General features: G+C 43.0%; 1 protein-coding gene across 3 annotated transcripts in view; it reads left to right on the plus strand.

Moving 5' to 3' along the window:
- Positions 1–20,497, plus strand: part of DCX (doublecortin) — a 125,099-nt gene that overhangs the window by 10,670 nt on the left and 93,932 nt on the right. Inside the window, exon 1 of one of the 3 annotated variants that reach the window (XM_074599920.1) lies at positions 16,367–16,393. The exons of the other annotated variants lie outside the window; for them this stretch is intronic. The gene's annotated coding sequence lies outside the window, so the exon portion shown is untranslated. Of the gene's footprint in view, positions 1–16,366; positions 16,394–20,497 lie in introns of those variants that run through there. 3 annotated transcript variants of the gene reach the window in all.

Consider the following 20,497-nt stretch of genomic DNA (forward strand, 5'->3'; position numbering starts at 1 on the left):
CCAAGCAGACACTTCTTTTTTAATCAGTTTGTGATCGTTTCGCAGCAAGGATTTAAAAAAATCAAACACAACCTATTTCATTTAATAAAAATCAGTAATGAAAATAGAAGCCTCATACAAAACAACAGAAAGGTTTTTTCTCAGAGTGTGTCACTGAGGAAATTCATGAGCCAAAACTTCATGGGTACTGAAATTACCACCCTCCCACTGCACCTATGAGGGTTTGGGGAGCTTCAGGTTTGGGAGTTTTTGTGAAGCCTGCATGTCCCTAACTCTGCAGCTTTGTAGATCACAGAGGAGCAGAGAGAAAGAAAGATTGTCCCCAAAACAGTGCAGAGAGACAGTACAAATTGATCTTGCAGCTGCAGTAAATGTCTTATCTTGCCTTCTTGCTTCCTTTTACTCCCATATTTGGTTTAAGTGCCACTTGCCAGCAAGGCATCTCTGAAAGTCAAAGCAACTTTCCTGAGTTCCTTTTGCTTTTCCATCTGATATTAAAACTACTACAAAGAGGTAAGTGGGACAGAATAGAACAATTACTTGTGTGACTTCTCCAAGGCTGTTAATTTAAACTGAGCTGAACCGGCTGGCAAGCACAGAAAGGTTTGGTTTTGAACACACAGAGTACCAGGTGTATTCTGTCTCGGTGATCTTTAGAGAAAAAAATCAGCACTGAAGAAATGCAAACAAAGCATTAAAGTATCAATTCCATCCATGGCTTGCATTTTCTCCAGGGAGGATCTGAGGGAGAGGAAAGGGGATATGTCTCTTCTTTCAGTGGCAGACAGTAATTTTTGGTCTCATGCTGAAGTGCAAGATAGTATGTCAGTGTCTCAGCTTTGGTAGTGCATAGGAAGAGAACAGAATAAAGCATAGTTACCTTTCAGAGCAGGCAGGGGTGTTGGGACTAGGCATTAGAGCAGCTGGTTCAGACCACAAGCTTGCTGGTGATTTATCTAGGAACATCTCCTCCCAGGTAACGGAATTTGTGCAGAAAAGATTTGCTGTCTTATTACTGGTGTCAGGATATTGTCTTTTCAGCAACAGACATGCCAAGTGTACTTTCTTCTCCTCTGCTCTTGGTTCTCTGCTCACATGGTTCGCTGACAGGGATGGCTCTTACTCCGGATCTTGAGATGCCAACTGACAGTCTAACTGAACAGCCCTGGTGATGCCCTTCCTTCACAGGCAGTAGGAGTAGGGGGCAAGGAGCTTCATGAGCTTCACTGCTTGGATGGAAACAGCCAGTCCCCTCCTTCAGCAGCGGTAGGCAACAGTTAGAGCAGAGAGGATCGGTAGTGCTCGATGCTGCTGCAGCTCGGCTGCAGGCAAGGAGGGAAGGGAGGGAGGCTGTGAGCTCAGCTCGCAGCAAAGTTTGTACAAGGTTTATCTTAACCCTTTCGTGCTTGCAAGTGGTAGGTAGACAAGACTGAGCTGCCTGCTAATTGTGGAGTAAGACATGAGCCAGGAGGACAGGTTATCAGTTTCTCTCTCTTAATTTCCTAGAAGATGCAAAGGCTTTTTGTTTTGTGGCTCTTGGAAAGGATTGCCTGGTGAGGGCTCCCAGCTAGGTTCCTGTCTGGAACCATGCACAAGTGTCATTTTTCAGCTGAGACCCTCAGGATTGTCCCCAAGTATTGCTCTTTGGCGTTGGAGCTTTTTATGTATTTTTGTCCCTGTGTTTACTGTTTGATGGTTTGGGAATTGCCATGTGGCCGGTTTAGTTTACAGGTATTCTCTCCCTTGAGTAGTTTGAAACTCTGCATGAATAAGCATATCCCCAACTTTGCAGTATTGTGATCAAAAAAGATTGTCACCAATTTATGAATGCATGAAGCACAGATCTACCTACAGGATGTCACAGAAATGAGGCAGAAGGAGCCAAGGTTGAGGTGAGAACCATCGTGATCCCTCTGATAACCACGCATTTTAACCTCCATTTCTTAGCTCCCCCCAGCTGACAAAGTAAGGATGTTTTGTGACCCTGTTCCAGTTACAACACAAATTAGGTTAAACCAAATCACGATAATTTAATCACTATAATCACTATGAATCACTATAATTTTAGTTGTGTGCATGTTTCAGAAGGGTGATGGGGTCCAAGGTTGCCTCTGCTTTACACAGTGTGGCTGAGTCTGTTGGGGACAGATGTCAGTTTGGGATGCATTGCAGCAAGCCCCAAGGTTTCACCATTAGTGGAGCACAGCTGGAGGTGACCGGCACATAGGTGGAGTAGCCGCAGTTTGCATCTCTAAGCACTGAGCTATGTACAGCTGCATGCAGCTATATTTCACACGTTCATGTCCCTTGTGCCCCAGCAGGTGGGTTGGCTGGAGGCACCTCATGGGATGAACCTGACCCACAGGCCCACAGTGGCCAACTCGGCTTGTGGCAGTTCCCAGTGCCTACAGGTTGTCTTTCATGGCTTGTACCTTGGGCACTGAGAGCAAGGTTCCCCTCTCGAAAGTGAGTCCCACACAGAGGTTTGGTAGATACGAGTTCATTCTCTCTGAAGCTTTCTGTGTCACAAAATAGTGACATTTAATCTCAAAACTGTCTCCTCAGAATAGCTCTCCCTCTCTGGTCCCCCACGGCCACAGCCTGAGCAGAGGTGCCAAGGGGTAATGAAACCCAGAGCTGCACAACTCTTTCATCCTCCTGGGGTGGAGGCTTGTATTATAAATCCATCTCTCTAAGGGCTTCAATCTCTGGAGCTCACAAGCACAGTGTATTATTGCAATGCAGCACTATTTAGATAAATAAAACATAGTCCCTGGAAAAAATACAATTCATCCACGTTTCTGTGGTGGGATGAACCATCTGAAAGCCAAGACTTATAAGACAGCTTTGATTGCTGATTTTATTTCACATTTCCTTTGTTGTAATATCATGTGTAGTGCCCAGTATTGCAGTCTAAGTCCCTGCTAGTCACATAGGAATGACAGTACGATGATAAAGAAGGAAGGCTATGTGTATTTTTCCCCAGAATTCATACAATTACTGCTTTACCAACGAACTACCTGACAGCACCTCCATACCCTGGGTACACATCCTCTTATTTAAGAATAAACAAGAGAGAGGTCTATTTAACCAGGAATTATGTTGCTGGTTGCGTTACGAGCCCCAGAAGAGACAGACGTGTTGAAATCCTGCAACCCTACTTTCTCTATAATGCTAATGAGCAGTGCTGAAATGAAAGGCTTGCTCTCTCTGTCCATGCAATCCAGCTTCTCTGCTCAGCTTTTTTTCCCTTTGTTGATTTTGCAGTAAATTATCTCTCCCTTTTGTAGGACGAAGCTGCTGTTTGTTGGATGGGTACACTTAGATTTCTTGTTTCCTCTGTAGCAGGGTATAATAAAGACAGATGAATTTTAGATAATGCCACAATTTATACCAGCTGAGGCTGATGAATGCTTGACTGACTGATTGCCGAATTCCTGAATTGTTGAGATGTAGGCTTTCTCTCTATGTAAATTTTTGGGCCAATCAATGACAAATTTGTACTACATAAAATGAAGGTGTACAAATTCCCCTGGAAATACACAGAAATATGAGCCCAGTGAAAGTAATTTTTCAAGCAGCCATTAAGAATTTGGGGGCAAAAGACTAGGGAGCTTGTTAGGTTCTTTCCTTTGCATTATTTCACCTGTGCCTCAAGCTTTGTATCAGGTCATTTTACACATCTTTCTCATAATGGTCCCACACCAGTCTTAGAGTGAAATTTGGATTTAACAGAGAGCAAATAAGATCTCTGAATGACTGTTAGTGAGTATAATCTGTATGTTCCTGTAGTGTTTCCTCTGTTATCCAAATGCATGAATCCTATGAACATAGTAAATGCATACTTTGCATCTTTAAAAATTGCTTTCAGTGCAGCTGCAGTGAATGGAGAAAGAGCTGTGCATTCCTCTCCCCCATGTTGCTTTCATAGCAGACACATCCCAGAATGGTTTATTCAAGCCCACAGCTGTATAAAGGCTTTCCACCATTTGTGTCTGTCTGTGTGTGGGAGGGTCAGGGTCAAGCAGAGGTTTCTTGCTAATGTAGACGCTGTATATTGAACTCAGGGAAGGGCAAGAACTTGGTAGGTGCCTGTGCCCGTATCAAAGATGACAGAGAAAATAGAAGCAGTGGCTGAGTTTTCAGTATTAAGGGCAGAAAGTGTGTTAAATTAGAGCAGACTTTTAACTCAGAGCTTTTACGCCTGAAGCGTATTCTATGTTTGGACATATTTTCCACCTGTTGTTTAGAGGTTACATTTAATACTAACTCACCATTTACCCATCACTGTCCTTCCCTTTCCTCCTGTTAAACAATTTCTCTCCTTGACCTATGTGGTTAATCCCTGCCTGGATGAGCGTCTGGCTGACTGACCTGTTGTGCTGAGCCGAGGCAGCATGGCTTGCCTGGAGTTTCACTAGCTTCCAAAGGGCTTAGGGGGGAGTTCTCCCCTAAGAGTGTTGCTAGAAACCTGCACCAGGTGGTTTAGAAATCAACTCAGCACTGTGAACTTCTATTAGTATTCATTGCTTACGGCAATAATAATCACACTTAGCACTTCTGTATTTCAAGACACTTCATTGTTACAATCCCTCAGTGAGGTACTGTCAGATAGCGTTGAAGAGGACTGACAAGTATCCAATTTTTAACAGCTTTTGTGGCTGTTACAGGCTTTGTAGCTGGTCGGTGTAGCTACCCAGGGGACACCTCCTTGAAGAGGTGCTCAGCCCCCTCTCTAGCCTTAGAGGCCACGAGGTCCAAGTCCCGAGGTGTCCAGCTGATATTAGATATTTTACATGGAAAAAGACCCGTCCTTTACCTTTCCTGCCTTCCCCACCCCTGCCCTGGCCATCCACATGGCCCCTTGCTGCCACGAGGAGAGTTAGATAACTGGAACTGCCTACGGTAGTTGCTTGGGGAGTTGTTCTTGCAAAGATCAGGGTGCTTCCTAGTCTCCACCTAGAACTGTACAAGTGCTATGAACAAGAAGGTAAGTCACTATGGAAGAAGCAAGTGACAGCACTTAGTGCTCCTTGTCTTGGCAGAGTGGAATCTGTTTTAAATGTGTTTTTGTTTTAATATGTTTTGTCTTTATAGCCACAACACCGAGTGGCAGATGATCTATATCACAAACAGGCTTGTGGAATACATAAAAATAATGTTTCAGTAGGTTTTGAATCAGGAGTCTATAATGAATGTTTGGACTTTGAAATATTTATTACTCATTCAGATTTGTGTAAAATAGGTTTAGCTGCCTCCAGCTTTAAGGGAGAAACACCACAGTCCATGGGATAGCAACCTTGAAAGCAAAGAAAGTTGCCTGGAGCTTGTTTCTTGCTTAGGCCACTAATGGCCCCCAAAAAAGTACTGATTTCTCTCTGTCTCATTTCTTTTTCATGGAAAGGGAAAAATTATTAGTACCTTGCCCCCTGTAAACAATCTGTTAATACTAAGTGCTACGCAAATGCATGTGCATGGTCACGTGCCTGCTGCCCCAGAGAGCTGAGTGCTTTTCTCTCTGTGCATTCCCACACAATCTTGTTTTGTCCAGTACAGCGTGTCTGAAAATGCTTATGTGTTTGGACTAAAAGACTTTTGTTACTTTGAAAGGCTTGGGGCTGTTTTGACAATTTGGCTTTGTTTTGAACTTTCTTCATCAAAAATATTGCAATACTTCAGTTTATTTAGATAAACTTATTCTCCCACAGATAACTGAAGAAATTCAGCCTAGTCTGATCTTAACTGCTAATTTTTAGGAACGTGTCAGTGAAGGCCTACATTGTCCTGCACAGAATTCTGTCTGAAACAGTCCTAAGCTTCATTTTTGTGGATGAGCTTGTGAAGAAGGCATTGCAGGTCCCCAAAATAGTGTTACCACTCACAGAAGAGACTTCCAGTGCTGTAGGTAAGTTGATGAGAGCTAGCTCAGGTGGAGCCAGCTGGCAGTGAGCAGGGTTGTATGGAGAACCCTTGGAGCAAGGGGTATCTAAAAAGCAGATTCCACCTGGATCCAAACTATAAGTACATGTCAGCCACCCTCCATCAAGGTCCCACACAGGCTCTTGTGGGCCTTGGCAAAAATTAGTTGAACAATGAGTCAGGGATAGAACAGATCCTGTGTTCTCCAGCCCATGGTATGGAATACTATTATTTCCTCTGAAGTAGGACAGTTCTTGCAGCAGTGCCTATTTTTAGGGAGTTCAGCACAATTTCTAGACCCCAGAGTTTCAGGTCAGTCTAGGGAAGCTTTCAGATGTGCGGATCATCTGGTTTTGGCTGGTCAGTTGCTAAGATACAACCTGAGAGATGCTCACATGACAGTGAGCCACTTAATTTTAGTCACTTAAAATGGGCACTTGTTTTTAACACTCACGATCAAGCTTGTCTTACAGCCCATCTACACTGCTTACCAGATGATCTTAACATGACTGATGACAATGCAAAATAACTACTAACAACTGGGCCTTATTTTAGAAACAAGATAGCAGACTGGCTTCCAGGAGACTGCAGTGCAGCATTTGCTGGGAATTGGGTCACTCACAGAATTTTTTTCTTGTCTGCATGACAAGGCTGGTGCCACAGGGGAGACTTGGCATGGACCTCAGTATCAAAACCAACACCTGAAGTATGTATATGCGTGAAACAGGCATGTTTTGTGCTTTGGTGTTCTATCTGTTTTTTTCTGAAACTCTTGACTTTCTTGATGGTGCCTGAAAATCTACTTGTTCATTTTTTATTCCCACTCACCTCCGCAGCGCATGGCTCCATGCTCTGGCTGTGGACAGCATTGCCTTCAGTGTGACTTAATATTGGCCCATGGGCAAGTGGTTGAGTCACTCTTGAGCCACTGGACATGGTGTCACCACAAAGCCCATCTCAGCCCACCCAGAGCTGGGCCTGTCTGCGTGCAAAGAGCCCTTTGACTCCTGTGGGCTTCACACAGATTTTTGCCTGCAGGAACAGCTCGTAGGGTTAAGGCTTACATCCGATTCCCTGAAAGGTGATTTTCACAGCACAGATGATCTGAGGAAGGTCTCAAATGCAATCACACATGTTAAAACATGTGTCTCTCCTCCTGTTACAGCCAAAGGTATCACCTGAACTTGCCAGGCAGCACTGTAATTACAATGCTGATCAGTAAAAGGCTTTTTCTTCAGAGTTCAAATCTTCAGCAGAACCACCCTAAAGCTGGGGTTCACTGTTATGCAGGATGGTATTTTGGTCTGAGCCCAGAGCTCAAACTCAAGTATTCACTAATTCACTACTGGCAGGTACCCATGCGGCATAGCTTCCAGAATCTTTAAAATATGCACAGATATTCCCTGAATTCTAACCAAATCCTCCCAGCCAGACCATAAAGCTGAATGCACAGTGTGTAGAGTGTGGGGAATGCTATCTGCAAAACAGTTAAACCCTTCTCTGAAATCTCCGATGTCACGTTATTTGCATGATTCACAGTTAACAGATGGCCTGATGCCTATATTGAAGGGGACCGATTCTTCAATTGTTATCATTAAATAATAATGATGGCAGTTTATACTGGAAGGAGAACAATTTTTTTATGACCCCATTGCATTACTTTTTATTTCTTTGGTTTGTTTGTTTCAATTCTGGTCTTAAAGAAGAAAAATCCCTTTTCTCAGTTCTTATTTACAAAATATGCAGCTGAGAGAACTCTGCCCACCCACACACTTCGACATTTCAGATATCAGCTTTTCCATCCAGGGTTGGATGAACTCTTTCTAAGCCCGTTTGGAGGAAACACGGTTGAAATCTTTACAGCAGGAGAGTGAAAAACAGCTATAGATGCAAACACTGCCATCTGTGCTCTGCCACCAGTTTTCGCTGCAATTTTTAAGAAACCTTCCCTTTGGATGTATCTGTTCTGTAGAGGAATCCTAGGCTGCTGCCAACTGTACTAAAAGAGTTGTCATAGTTTAAGCTGAAAAAATTATTCAATTGATACAAAAGCCTATTAGCATGGCATTGTATTAAATCTACCAAGGGTTCAGATTACCCCACATCCATCTCCTTCAGAGCTTCTGACACCTTCCTCAATACGGCCTTGCTCAAGCAAGGTGCTTGATGTACCATGGGTCTGAAAAAATTTGTTGAATCAGTGCTGCTCAGCCCCATTGTCATTGGGTGGCTGCCTGTGGTTACCTGTACCACGTAGCAAAATTCATCTTACAGCTAATATGTTCCTGATGGGTTCTGTCTGCATGGGGATTCTGGTGCAGAGGGACATAGTGCCAACAAATACCAACATCACAGATGTGTCTGGGAATATGGTTCTTTTGTATTTAACCTGTGAGTGGGCATGAGAACCCATTGGTGCTTATCACTGAAATAGTCAGGGACATCAGAGTTGGAAAAATAGCCTCACTTTCTTCCTTTGCATCATAAAACACCCATTCAAGGATTTCTCTTTAATCTACTTCCCAGGAGTAACCCTTCCCAATAGCAGGGATCCCTCACTTGCCATGACTGCCTAAGCACTGCTCTTGCTTCTACCTGAAAGCATCTGTGCCTTAACATCTGCCATTTACTGCCAAAGAGCCCCAAAGTTCTGTTCTGTGACATAGACCCCATGCATTGCTCTGACCCTATGCAATGGTATCCCATTTTATTCTGCTGCAGTGAGGGAGCAGGAAGAGTTACGTCACATAAAACAATTTTGAAATCCTTTGTGATTCATTGGATGAAAAGATGCTACACTATAGTCAAAATAATAGGAACCAATACTACCAGTCAAGATGGGTCTTGAGCCAGAGTTCCAAACTTTAATCCCCAGTTGGTGCTTTTAGATTGCTGAAGAGGAGGAGAGCAGGCAGGATGAAGACAAATGAAAAACAACTGCATAGTGTCTGTGTTTGAGTTCCCAATCTGTTTCTCTGGAGGCTTCTTTATACAACTTTTAGCATCTACTGCTTTGCACTAACCGTGGAGACAGGATGTCAGCCTAGACAGACTCTCAGTCTGAGTCGTGACAGCAGTTGCTATACATTTATGGTAAAGCCAGGGGTTTTTCCATTTGATGTCTTTGTTTGTCTAATAGCAGTCACAAGCTCCCTCTTCCCCAGCCTCTGGGTCAGTAACAGAACAAGCTCACTGGCCAGTTCCACTTAATTATTGTTCATTTTTGGTGAAGCGAAGAATAAATGTCACTGTGTGACTGTGCTTAACTAATGTGCCTGATTATTAATAGCCAGTTTTGGTCTCCCTCCCAGCCTATGTGCCACAAAATACATTTCCCTTCTGTCTCCAGGATCAAGTTGCCTGGGAAGTCCCTGCTCTATGAAGAGACTGGACAAAAAGCTTATTGAACATCCCTTCCTTTTTATCAGAAGACTGATCTCTCTTTTTATTTTTAGCACGTTATCAACAAAAGTTGCTTTATTACTTCACTTTTCATAGAGGAAGATGTGTTTTCAATTCAGACAAAGAGCTCTACCCAGAAAAATTCACCACATGGTTCTCCTGCATGACACACATGAAGTCCACTGCTTGGTCGCCTGGTCCTTTTTTTCTCAGACCTCAAACACACACCACACCCTGCCTTGCTCTGCACAACCTCGCTTAGTTCTCTCTGCAAGCAGGAGGTTTATCCGTGCCCCAGATCGACTTTGCCAGCTTCTCCCAGATTCTTAAACCCCAGACTTCTCTAGAGCCTAGGCATCAGCTCCAAACACTGACCGTTTTGCCACATAGATCTTGTACTGAAATCAGGTGATGCTCTTTTGAAGAGAGAGAGGCATCTTGTCCTGTGAAGCAGTAGGAAGCCTCCTTGCTGGGTAGTAGTGGCCAAATGAAATGTGCATTGCTACAGGGGAGGATACTGAAAAGAGACACCCGATAGATGCCATTTTATTGCTGAAGACTAGCCTTTTCTTTGGCAGGTCCCTGTTGTTATTTAAACAGAACTTCCATGTGCTCGGATTGAAGGACATTTAAACATTCTGGGCCAGGTCTACTCTCCATACTCCTGTCTGACTGCCACTGGAGATGCAAAGGCACTCGACCCTTCCCTGGCAATGGCTTTACAAAATGTTATGTCTGTGTCAGTGTCTGTTCAGTGCTAGTGCTGCTCTCTGTAAAGCTTTCAAATGCTTTATTTACAGTTCTGGAAGAGATAGTAATTTGCTATCCTACCTGCTAATGCCAACAAAATCCTCATTCCCTAGGATTTTAGTCCTATGCAATAGGGAGGAGAAAGCATGTTATCTACTTCTGCATACAATTTATTATCAACCTTTCTTCCTGCTTCAGCTCTACTTCTTAGTGACAGGCTCAAAATAATCAAGAAAAAGAGTAGCAAATGTAGAAATAATGCAATGAGCTGCTGGTCTCTTAAGCTGTAACAGGAGCATGTACAGTGTGTGTGTGATGATCTGTGACTCTCAGCAGGGGTCAGACCTGCAAAGATTATCCTGGGAATAAATGTATGCATTTAAATGGGATGACAGTCTAAGAGATTAGACCTCTAAGGGCCACTGCTTTAAAATGAGGGAATCTCAGTTTCCAAGAGCTCGGAGCAGACCCAAAATCATCAGCTATAAGATTTTTACACCACCCTGTAGTAATTTCTGTATGTGGACACCACCAGACTGCAGTGAGTGCTCTGCATAGTTTAATGCAAACATTTGAGTCAATCATACAGATAACTGAAGAGATCATTCACATATTGCCCAGATGCAAAGCCTCTGTATTGACGATCAAAGCTTGTGTTGGCAATGCTCTGCTGGACTGTGCTAGAGTTACTCCTTGGTGGAGATATGCTTTCCCCAGGCACTTTCCCACCATTTGTGTGCTCACTTCCCAGAGCTGGGCTCCTTGGAAGAGCTGTTTGTGAGTGTGGATTTGGCAACTTCATCGCTGACATTGCAGCTGGCTCCATATGCAATCTGTGTACTGAGAGTGCAGTCCTGAAGCAAACTTTGCTGCACAATAACATCACTGATAGGGGCTATAGCTACCCTTCTTTAGCATCCACTGCACGTTTAGGCTGATAGCCACCAATGTTTCATAGAATCATAGAATACCCAGTTGGAAGGGACCTAAAGGATCATCTGGTCCAACCTTTCTTGGCAAAAACACAGTTTAGATAAGATGGCCCAGCACCCTGTCCAGCTGAATGTTGAGTGTCCAATGTCAGGGAATCCACCACTTCCCTGGGGAGATTATTTCAATAGCTGATTGTTCTCATTGTGAAAAATTGTCCTCTTGTGTCCAATCAGAATGTCCCCAGGAGTAACATGTACCCATTACCCCATATCTTTTCCACAGGATTCTTTGTAAAAACGGAGTCTCCGTCTTCTTTGTAGCCACCCTTTAAATACTGGAACCTGGTGATAAGATCTCCACTAAGCCTCCTTTTCTCAAGGATGAAAAAAACCAGTTCTCTCAGCCTTTCCTCATATGGTAGGCTTCCTAGTCCTTTGATCATCTTGGTGGCCCTTCTCTGGATACTCTCCAGCCTGTACATATCTTTTTTTGTATAGTGGGGACCAAACCCGAACACAGTATTCCAGGTGTGGCCTGACAGGTACTGAGTAGAGCGGGATTTGATATACTCCCGGTCCCTTCGTTGTTTGCAAAAGCTGAATTGCTCAGTTGCTGTTCGCTAACAGAATGGAGAGACCTTTTATGAAGTCTAGAATTTGGTTAGTTCCTCAGATCTGAGTTTTACTGCTGCTTTAGCAGTATTTGTTTCTTAAAATTCAGTCCCTCACCCATCCACTCCAATTTCTTTCCTATTCCTTATAACTCTGTACACTGTCCATCCTTGTCCCTCCCTCCCAAGTCATCCTCCCCCACACCCAGCCCACCTGAGGCTCACACAAAGCTTGCGGGAGCAAAGCCAATTCATTGCAATATTCATATTTCAGTGAGTGGGTCATATTGGACAGGGCTGCAGTGGAAAAGCAGCAGTGGGCAGCTGTTTCCCATTTATTCATATGTAACCTCTACAGTGCTGTCAGCAGAATATTGAACAAGGTTTTAGCATCTGCTTTTTTGGTTGGTTGGGTATCAGCCAACTGCTCCTGAATTCTGAGATTGACTAAGTGTCTGCATATCTCATTAGCCGGGTTAGATAATCTTTATCACTCACTGCCACAGCAAAACCTCAGCAGCTCTTAGCTCCTTTGCAAGAACATAATTGTTGCCTCCAAGTGTTTGATTCTGGTGACTTCTATTGCTAAGGCACAGCATGGGCTCTCCTCTGTTTCTTAGGGACTGTAGGAAAGCTCCAGGCTGTACTGGACTGAAAAGAGCTGGTCACTCATAGGATTAAAATCACTCTCTGGTCACTCTTGCGATTAAAAATAAAAAAGAAAGAAAGAAAAAAAAAGATTTAGCTTGCCTCTCTGCTAGATTTTAAATCACAATACAGAATTGAGGACAGTTCAGAAATTTACTGTCTGATTTACTCTTGCTGGCCCAAGGTGACACCCAGGTATTCATGTTTGTATTCCAGGAAAAACCCCAAGGACATCCCAAGAAGTCACCATTTGTGGTGGGCTGCAGTTCCTTGAAGCTTCCTCACACCAGTCAGTTCATTCTCAGCTCTCTCACCTGCTGTATGTTCTGGTGAGCAGAAGCTACTCTAGGAGTTCAGCTAGCAGTAAGGAAAAGCAGGTGGAAAAAACCAGAAGGGAAAGATGCAATCTTACAAGTCCCACAATTAAACTGTTACCTCCTTTCTGCACCTGGTTGTGTGTCCACCCAGCAGTGACTTGGGTGAACTTATTCCCTTCTCACCAAAAGCAGAGTTATTAGGAAAAGAAATATCTCTTCTCCCTGTCACAGTGAAGGCTCTTCTCTGCAGTACATTTACAAGTACTTTACCCAGTCTACTTTTAAATAATGTACTTGCCACCAGTTAAGAGGAAATAGCAAAGGTGAAGTGTATTTTCTATGCTGGCACTGATTTTGCCTTGGAAGGTTCCTCTGATCAGTGTTTCTGTCCATTTCAGTGATATAGCTTAAATTCCACTGGGGGTGAATAAAGTCCAGCCACTGAAGAACAATATCTGAACACCCCTCAGTGTAATCAACTCTGCTAATTTAAATATAAGTTCTCTGAAGGGAATTTAAATCTCTAAATCTTCTTGAACCAGCTGAGCTCCTTTAAAGTAGCAGGAAGATTTGTACCACTACTTTTTCTAGCCATAAAATTTCTCTTTCCTTTTCATATTTTGAGATATTTCATTTTCAGGGCTATAATTCCACGAGCTACCTTGATGTTGTGTAAAATGTAGACACAGTTTGCGATGCATGACCTGTGATATAGGAGCTGTCTACTCTCATCAAATATTTCTTGTAGGCAGGGAAACATTTTTTTAAAAGAAATGAAGACAATAGAGATTTCTTTCCTGCTCTTTGTCACAGAAAAGCACAATCTCAGAACTAATGGTAAGACAAAGTTCACAAATTAATAACTTTATTCAAAGAAAACCTGCATTACTAAAACTTGGCACATCAGTCTCTACATTCACACATTCCTATATGCAGAAATCAGGACTATCGCTTTTGGAGACACATCCTGTTCTTTCTGGTAGTGGGACGTTGAGGTCTTTCTCAGATCTACTGACATTTAATGATTCTCTTTGTTGCCCTGCTTGCAACTGTCACAGCACATCAGATTCATTATCAGCTGAGGTAAGACTTGTTTTATGAGTCTGACAAGAAATGTTAAAGTGTCTGAGGTACTTCAGATAATTCATCTGAGAAAGAGGGTAAGTTTCTTGCACAGGAAACATGCTAGCCTGCCAGAAAGAAGTACAGAGAAGCAACCGAAGAGAGTGCACATGTACAGAAGAATTCCAGTGTCACTCATCCAAGCAGAAAGAGCAGCATTTCCATTGCCCTGATCTTGCTCATGACTCAATACATTGAAATGCCTCCCAATATTCCTAATGGCCTGAGCATCATTTTCATTTCCTGATGTGCTGCTGAAGCTTCCTTGCCTTCTGCAGCAATCCTGAAGTGAATCAGCGTGCCAGAGAGGATGAGGCAATTAAAATAGTATCCCTGATGACAATGCATGGCAGTAAAAACAGAAGCCCATTTGAATGCCTTTGTGTTCATCTGTGTCCAAAGTCACAGGGTTTAACTTGGCTGTTACATGGTTTACTCTGCTCCTGGCTTGCACCCACAATGCTTTAGCAGCACGAAGTGGTGCAAGGCCAAGCCAAAGCCTTTTCAGAAGAAAGGGTTGTTTAAAGTGATGCAACAACCCTCACCTCATTGAGGTGAAATGGCAATAAACTGGGATTAAATTTAAGTGACATGCTGATTATTCCCCCCTAAAGCTAATGATGGGGGAGATGGGTGCTGCCTGGTTTGACTGGTACATGAATCCGAACTGAGCTCAGTTCCTGATTTAAGATATGGATACCAGGCCTGGAGCTAGTTCCATGAGCAAGTAATAGCCATGGTACCAAATTCAAACAGTAGGACCTGAGCTGCTGATGCCTGGGAATTATTACTGTGTGGTACTTGTTACTAGGTTTCTATGCAGCATAAAAAATACAAGGCAGAAAATCTCTGGGCATGGGTGAAAGAGAATGCAACTGTCCCCAAAAGCACAACAGAGCTGATCATTGGGTATCAGAGGTCTGCTTGATGGTTCGTAATCCATTTCATGATGGATGATTCATTTCATCATGGGTTCATGGGATGAAGGAGGCTGGGGCATAAGTCTAATATTCTAAGACAGAATAGGTAATGTTGAGGTATCCATCATTTTCATCTTCTATTTACTTAGCACTGCTGTTTCTCCCAGAATTCCATGGGATGCTGACAATTTTCACTCTATGGTTAAAAGGTTTAAATATATTTTTTTATGCCCCTGGTTTTGGACTCTGTATGGCTACTAGGCTGGTGCAGACCAGCTTGCCTACAATTGTGTTCAGCATCCTTCATCTTCCCATGATGCTTTAAACTGGAAGTTTGGATGTCTTCTAGCTAATCTTGCAAATATCCACTAATAACATATTTCTAGAAATGGTTCCTATACTTGGTGGTATGTTGAGGATCAGGTTCATTTCTGGCTGCAGCTCTGAGCATTTTCCTAGATTTCTCTCCTAGCAGTTAGTTTTCTGTAACTCAATTAATCACTTGTGAAACTGGCTTAATTCCTTGCTCTCGCACCTTTCTGTCTGATGTGGCTTCAATAAGCATGGTGGTGGCTGACTTTGTTCTGGGGACAAAAGTGGCCTTTGCTGCTCAAAGTATTCACTTGAATACTTTGATTTACACATTTATTTCTATGTGGCAATATATATGCCACGTCATGGAAAAGCTGGTGCTTGGCAACACAAATCATCACAAATGATTGCACCATGTCACCTTCCTTTAATGACTGTGGCCTTATATACTTCAAGTAAGGGATGCAACTGGCAAGCTGACATTTCCCTCAGGAAATGCTCTGTCCCTCTTCTTGTTCCACCTCTCCCTTCATTTAGAAAATCTTTGATAATTAAATCACTGCAAAGGCAAGTGATTTGTTGTTATAATTCATTTGATAATTCAGCCTAAGCCCCACGTTTCTCTTTGTGCAAATGAAATTTGCTCTGTTCGCAGATCGGCTCCCAAGCTACCTGCTTACTCACACAACCCCTTTCCTAATTAGATGGCTGAAACCAGCAAAGCATGGCCTTCTTCCCAGCACAGATGACCTTAAGGAAACAAAAAAAGGTGCTTTTCATTAGGTCCTGGACACCCTGCCATAAAGAAGCGAGATATATTAATTTCTGGAAGAAGATAGAAAGGTACAAGAACTCCTTGGTCACTTATTGTAGGTAGCATCTCCTATTCTCAGGCAAGGGCAGCACAGAGAGGGGAAAGGGGATCTGCTGTTACACTGGGGACCCCTTATCCTTTTTTCTTACATTTTTTTTTCTCCAGTCACTCTCTACAGGCATGACTCTCACATGCAGTTTCCTAAACAGTAGAACAATTTTCTTTAAGGAGCCTGAGGGAACAAGGAGGGAAAAATGGAGGAGGCACTCACTAGAGGCCTTAACTTTTTAAAAGGAAAGTACCACAGCCTGATTGATATCCTCACATCAACAGAAGGCAAACACAGCTGCCCTTACTTCTATATTCAGATTTTTACTGTAACCCCTTGCAGCGCAAAGAGCTCAGACTTTAAGAGACTATAATAGCAAAAGAGAGTAACAGGCTTCTTGTATAGCAGGCTACTACAAAACTTTTATACTATCAAAGTGGTGTAATTTCTCTACCCTAGCCTAATCTTACCAATATCAGTAAGTACTAGGAAAAAAACCAGGGAAATCATTCTACCCCATTTCTGTTAAGTACTCTGAATGGCTACACCTGGCCTTTGCTTTGAACCAGTCCTTGCCAGCAAGCCTCTATTTAATAGGTATGTAAACCCTAATGAAGGGCAGGTTGTTTGGTAAGTTCTAGTAGTTGCTTTGTTGAAGTCACCAGGATTTGAGGCTTTGAGGTGTCTTTCTGTATGTGGTAAATAGTGTTTTGTTTGGGTTTTTGTGGGGGATGCTGTTGTTTGGCTTGGGATATTTATTTTTTTTTTTTTTGTACCTATGTTCCCCTACAAAGAGTGTGTGTGGTAGCAGTATATATGCTGACAAACTAGTTGTAGTATTGGGCTTTAATCTGAAAAGGAAAAAAAAATACTTTAGTCTGTACAAAAAGGTCTGGTTTCACCTGAGTGCTTTTTGTGCTGTAGTAGCCAAATGAGGTAAGGAAAGCCTCTGTGATGGCTTGCACCAAAGACACTGAGCAGAGCCTGTAGGAAGTCTGTGTTCAAAGTGTTGCAGACCCTGGGCTCCCTTAGCAAGGGAGGCAAGTTTTGTGTCTGTAAGTATGGCAGGGAACTGTGTTTTGATGCTCCTGCTGTGGTTTTGGTGTTCAGTTCACAATATTGTCACTGTTCTGGGGTTTCCTGACTCAATACAGCGAACTAAACACTTCCCTGAATGGCTCTCTATTTTTTTCTTTTGTGTAATCTTTCTCTCTGGTTATCTCACCTTTTCTCCTGTCTTCATGATAGTAAGCAGACTGGAAATAATTTTGTTTCCATCATCTGTTTGCTCTTAGTTAGATATCAATTGCTAGCTTTTTAAGAGTAGTTCTCTCTTCCGTAATGTCTTTTTTCACGTGTTCCTTCCCTTGCTCTCCCTTCTGTCTATGTTGTATATGTGCTCATTGCTCTAACTCGCCCTTGCTCTCCACCTCTTCCACAGCATTAGAGCTATGCTGGCAACAGGCCATGTAGCACTCCAGATGGCTGACACTTGCTGCTTCTGCCACAGGCTGAGGTAATGAGCTAGTTATTCCAGAAACAGATTCAATGTTATTTACTTCAGGGAATAGTTATATTAGAATGAGTTACTGCCTACTTCATTTCTGAAGTATGTGTTCCTTGCTAGTTAAGACATCTTTCTTTAACATGACTCTGAATCTACTCCAGGACTTCCTAACTGAGACACCGAGCAGACTGTTTCTAACAAAGGTGTAGTAGCACCTCTTCTCCTTGGTGGTGTTAGTCTGATGATGACTGTCACTTTAGGATGGCTCACCCTTAGTTTTATCCACCCCATGGCTTTTTTTTCTAGCTGGTGTGCAGAACATAAAGGAACCAAAAGCTCTTTTGTCAGCCTGTGTATGCAGCCTCTCCCAACTTGGGGGTAATTTCCTGGGGGTTGTTTGGAATGGTATTTGTGTGTTTTGTTTCAGTGCTCCAGAAATCTTATTTCCTTGGATCCAAAGCTTTTGGTCTTGTATGTCATGATTTTGCTCATGGATCCCATTGTATACCCTCTTAGATGCTTTGCAAATGCCAGAGGCTTTTCAATAGGGCAGCCAAGCCAATGAATACTTTCCTTCTGCTGTGGCTGAAACTGGTTTGGGCCAGTCACAGGGGAAAAGTTTTCTTATCCTGGAACTGGTTCTTATCAATGGGAAAGTGAGTGGAAGCACATGGAAAGGTCAGTGCATGGGGGTGTGCCTGGGAAGAATCTAGAAAATGGTGCCAATTCTGGGATGTCTATATTCATCTGGATTGTGGCTAAACTGGAGAGCAGAATTTTGGTAGGGAGAAGCAAAGCTGAAACTCTGATGGGTAATTGCTTTGTATCAGCAAGTATAGTCTCTGTTAGAGCTGTCTGCATCCATTTGGGGCAAAGGAATGTACAAAGGTGTTTAGGAAACACAAGACTGAGAGAAGAGTTATTATGTGAACGAGAGGCTCAGAAGCAGTTTTGCTGCCTTCTCTGTTAAGGAGCAGTAGCTTGAAGTTAGTATGAGATGCTGGAAATCTGGGAAGCCCCAGAGACTGAGAAAAGGACTGCTGCTTGTGGCAGCTGCTTATGAGACGTGTGCTTGTCCTGAGACTTGTCTGGTTCCTATCACTGTAGCAGAAACTCAAATAGGCCACCTTCCACATCACGCAGATAGTGAGCTTGCATCCATCTCTGTCACAGCATGGGCTCACTCCTGCTCTGAAACCTGCATGACCTAACACGACCCCTGCTCTGTAACAAATGCAAAGTGCACAGTGACACATCCGACATCCACAACCCACTAAATCCTGCAGTGGATTAGAAATATATTTATAGGAGCTGAGATGAATATTAATAAGCAGCCCCTCTCTGAAATTTAAATGCATCTCCTAAAACTACTAGCTTTTCAGCCAACATAAGTTAACATAAAACTACTGCTAATCTCTATCCTGGTGAGGGGATGGAAAGCACCCCTCCAACACAGCAACTCCAGATCTTAATTAAAACCACCGTCTCCATCAGTAGTTCAATGGATGGGACCTCCTGTCTCCTACCCTACTAGTTAGCTAGATGTTGCTGCAATCTCCTCCCTTGTTAGACAGCTTATCTCCTCTAAGGACTCCAAAATGTTCCTTCCATATGTGTTTATCCTAGTAGTTATCATCCTTTGTACAGACAGCTTTCAATTTTTCATCCCTTCTCAAGAAAACTCATGTTGGTAGAGCATGTGCCTGGATTTAAGGTTTGTTCAAGTGCTGTGAAGACTGAGCTGTCTTCACTGTTTCAGATCTAAACTCTTCCTTTTGTAAATGCAGAAGCACAGGCACAAGAATCGACTGGACTCTAATCTTGAACAGAAATTTCTCATGTGCTCTATGGAGGCCAGGCTGGTAAGGCATAGTCAGCAAGCAGGCATCTTGAGCTGGGCCCTTTCTCAGTACAGAGCTGGGCTATTGACAGAAACATGGATGAACATCACTTGGATCATGGGTTGTGGTTTGTCTGAATTTGTGTGCTAGCTTCAGTCAGTTCTGATGTGTCCCTGGGCACCTGTGGCTGTGGGCAAGTGTTGCTCCTTCAAAAGACGCAGTATGTTAACTCTGTGGGGAACATCAGATCTGCTACCTAACAGCCTTTGAAATATGGGAAGACTTTGAATGCTTAAAGCAATATTGAAAATGTTTTCTGCATGTAAACCCTAACCACCCAATACCACAAGGTGTTGAAGGAAGAGGGGAAAATGTGCCTGAACAGCAATTCACAGCATGAAGTAGGAGTTCTCCTGGAGCTAGACAAAAGGAAATCCTGGGCATGGGGAGTTGCAGAAAATGGGCTGTGTGCGCATGGTTTTATGCTGCCTGAAATGCCAATGTGTGTGAATTCAAAGCCGTGGTTTGGACAGCACTGCTCAAAGGAAACCACTTGCATCTAATCTTCATCAAGGGTGTGGAAGTAAAAAGTGACACTGATGCTGCTAAGTCTCAGCAGTCAGTGACCACATGCCTGTGGTGTGAACTTCCCATGTGTTAGCATTGAGAAGCTAGGAAGAATTTTATGGAATGAGTTAAAGGCTATCAAAATGGGTTGTTCAGGGAATACCATGGAGGTGTGTCTACTGTAGAGTGGTTGGCTAGAGTCTAAAACAGTAAGATATTCTCTTTAGTCTCTGAGCTACTTCAAAGATTTAATTGCAATGGCACAGAACTTCTCTGATCCTCTTGCTACTTTGCTTTTAGCTGCCCATGCTGCTGACCTGCACGGCTCAAACAGCTGTTACAAACAAACTCCTATTGGGTGCCCTCTGCTGGCACTGCATTTAACTGCTTCCTGCTGGGGGTAGCAAATAGAAGGACACCTACAAAAGGGGGTCAAGCAAGCCTGAAGTGGAAGTGCATGGTAACTTATTTTCTTCAAGTGTTTTATAAATCCTCCAACTGATTGTCTGCACTGGCTTAGCAGACCTTGTGTTAAAGGGAAGAAAGCTGTATTGTGTGTAGGGAGCCTGTTCCTAGTGTCTGTCCTGATTTGAAATGGTTTCTTGCTATCATCACCCAATGGGCCACATGAAACAAAACAATAATTAGCATCTGCAAAGTCTTCATTTGGTCTGACTTGAATCAAATAAGTCACACTACAGGTAGTGTTTCAGTGCAATATTGGCTAAGCTGAAATTCTATCTCTGGGGGTTGTTTTCCCTAGAAACAGTTAAAATGATAAGCTAG

This window comes from Larus michahellis, chromosome 9 (assembly GCF_964199755.1).
Source record: "Larus michahellis chromosome 9, bLarMic1.1, whole genome shotgun sequence".
Classification (NCBI taxonomy): Eukaryota; Metazoa; Chordata; class Aves; order Charadriiformes; family Laridae; genus Larus; species Larus michahellis.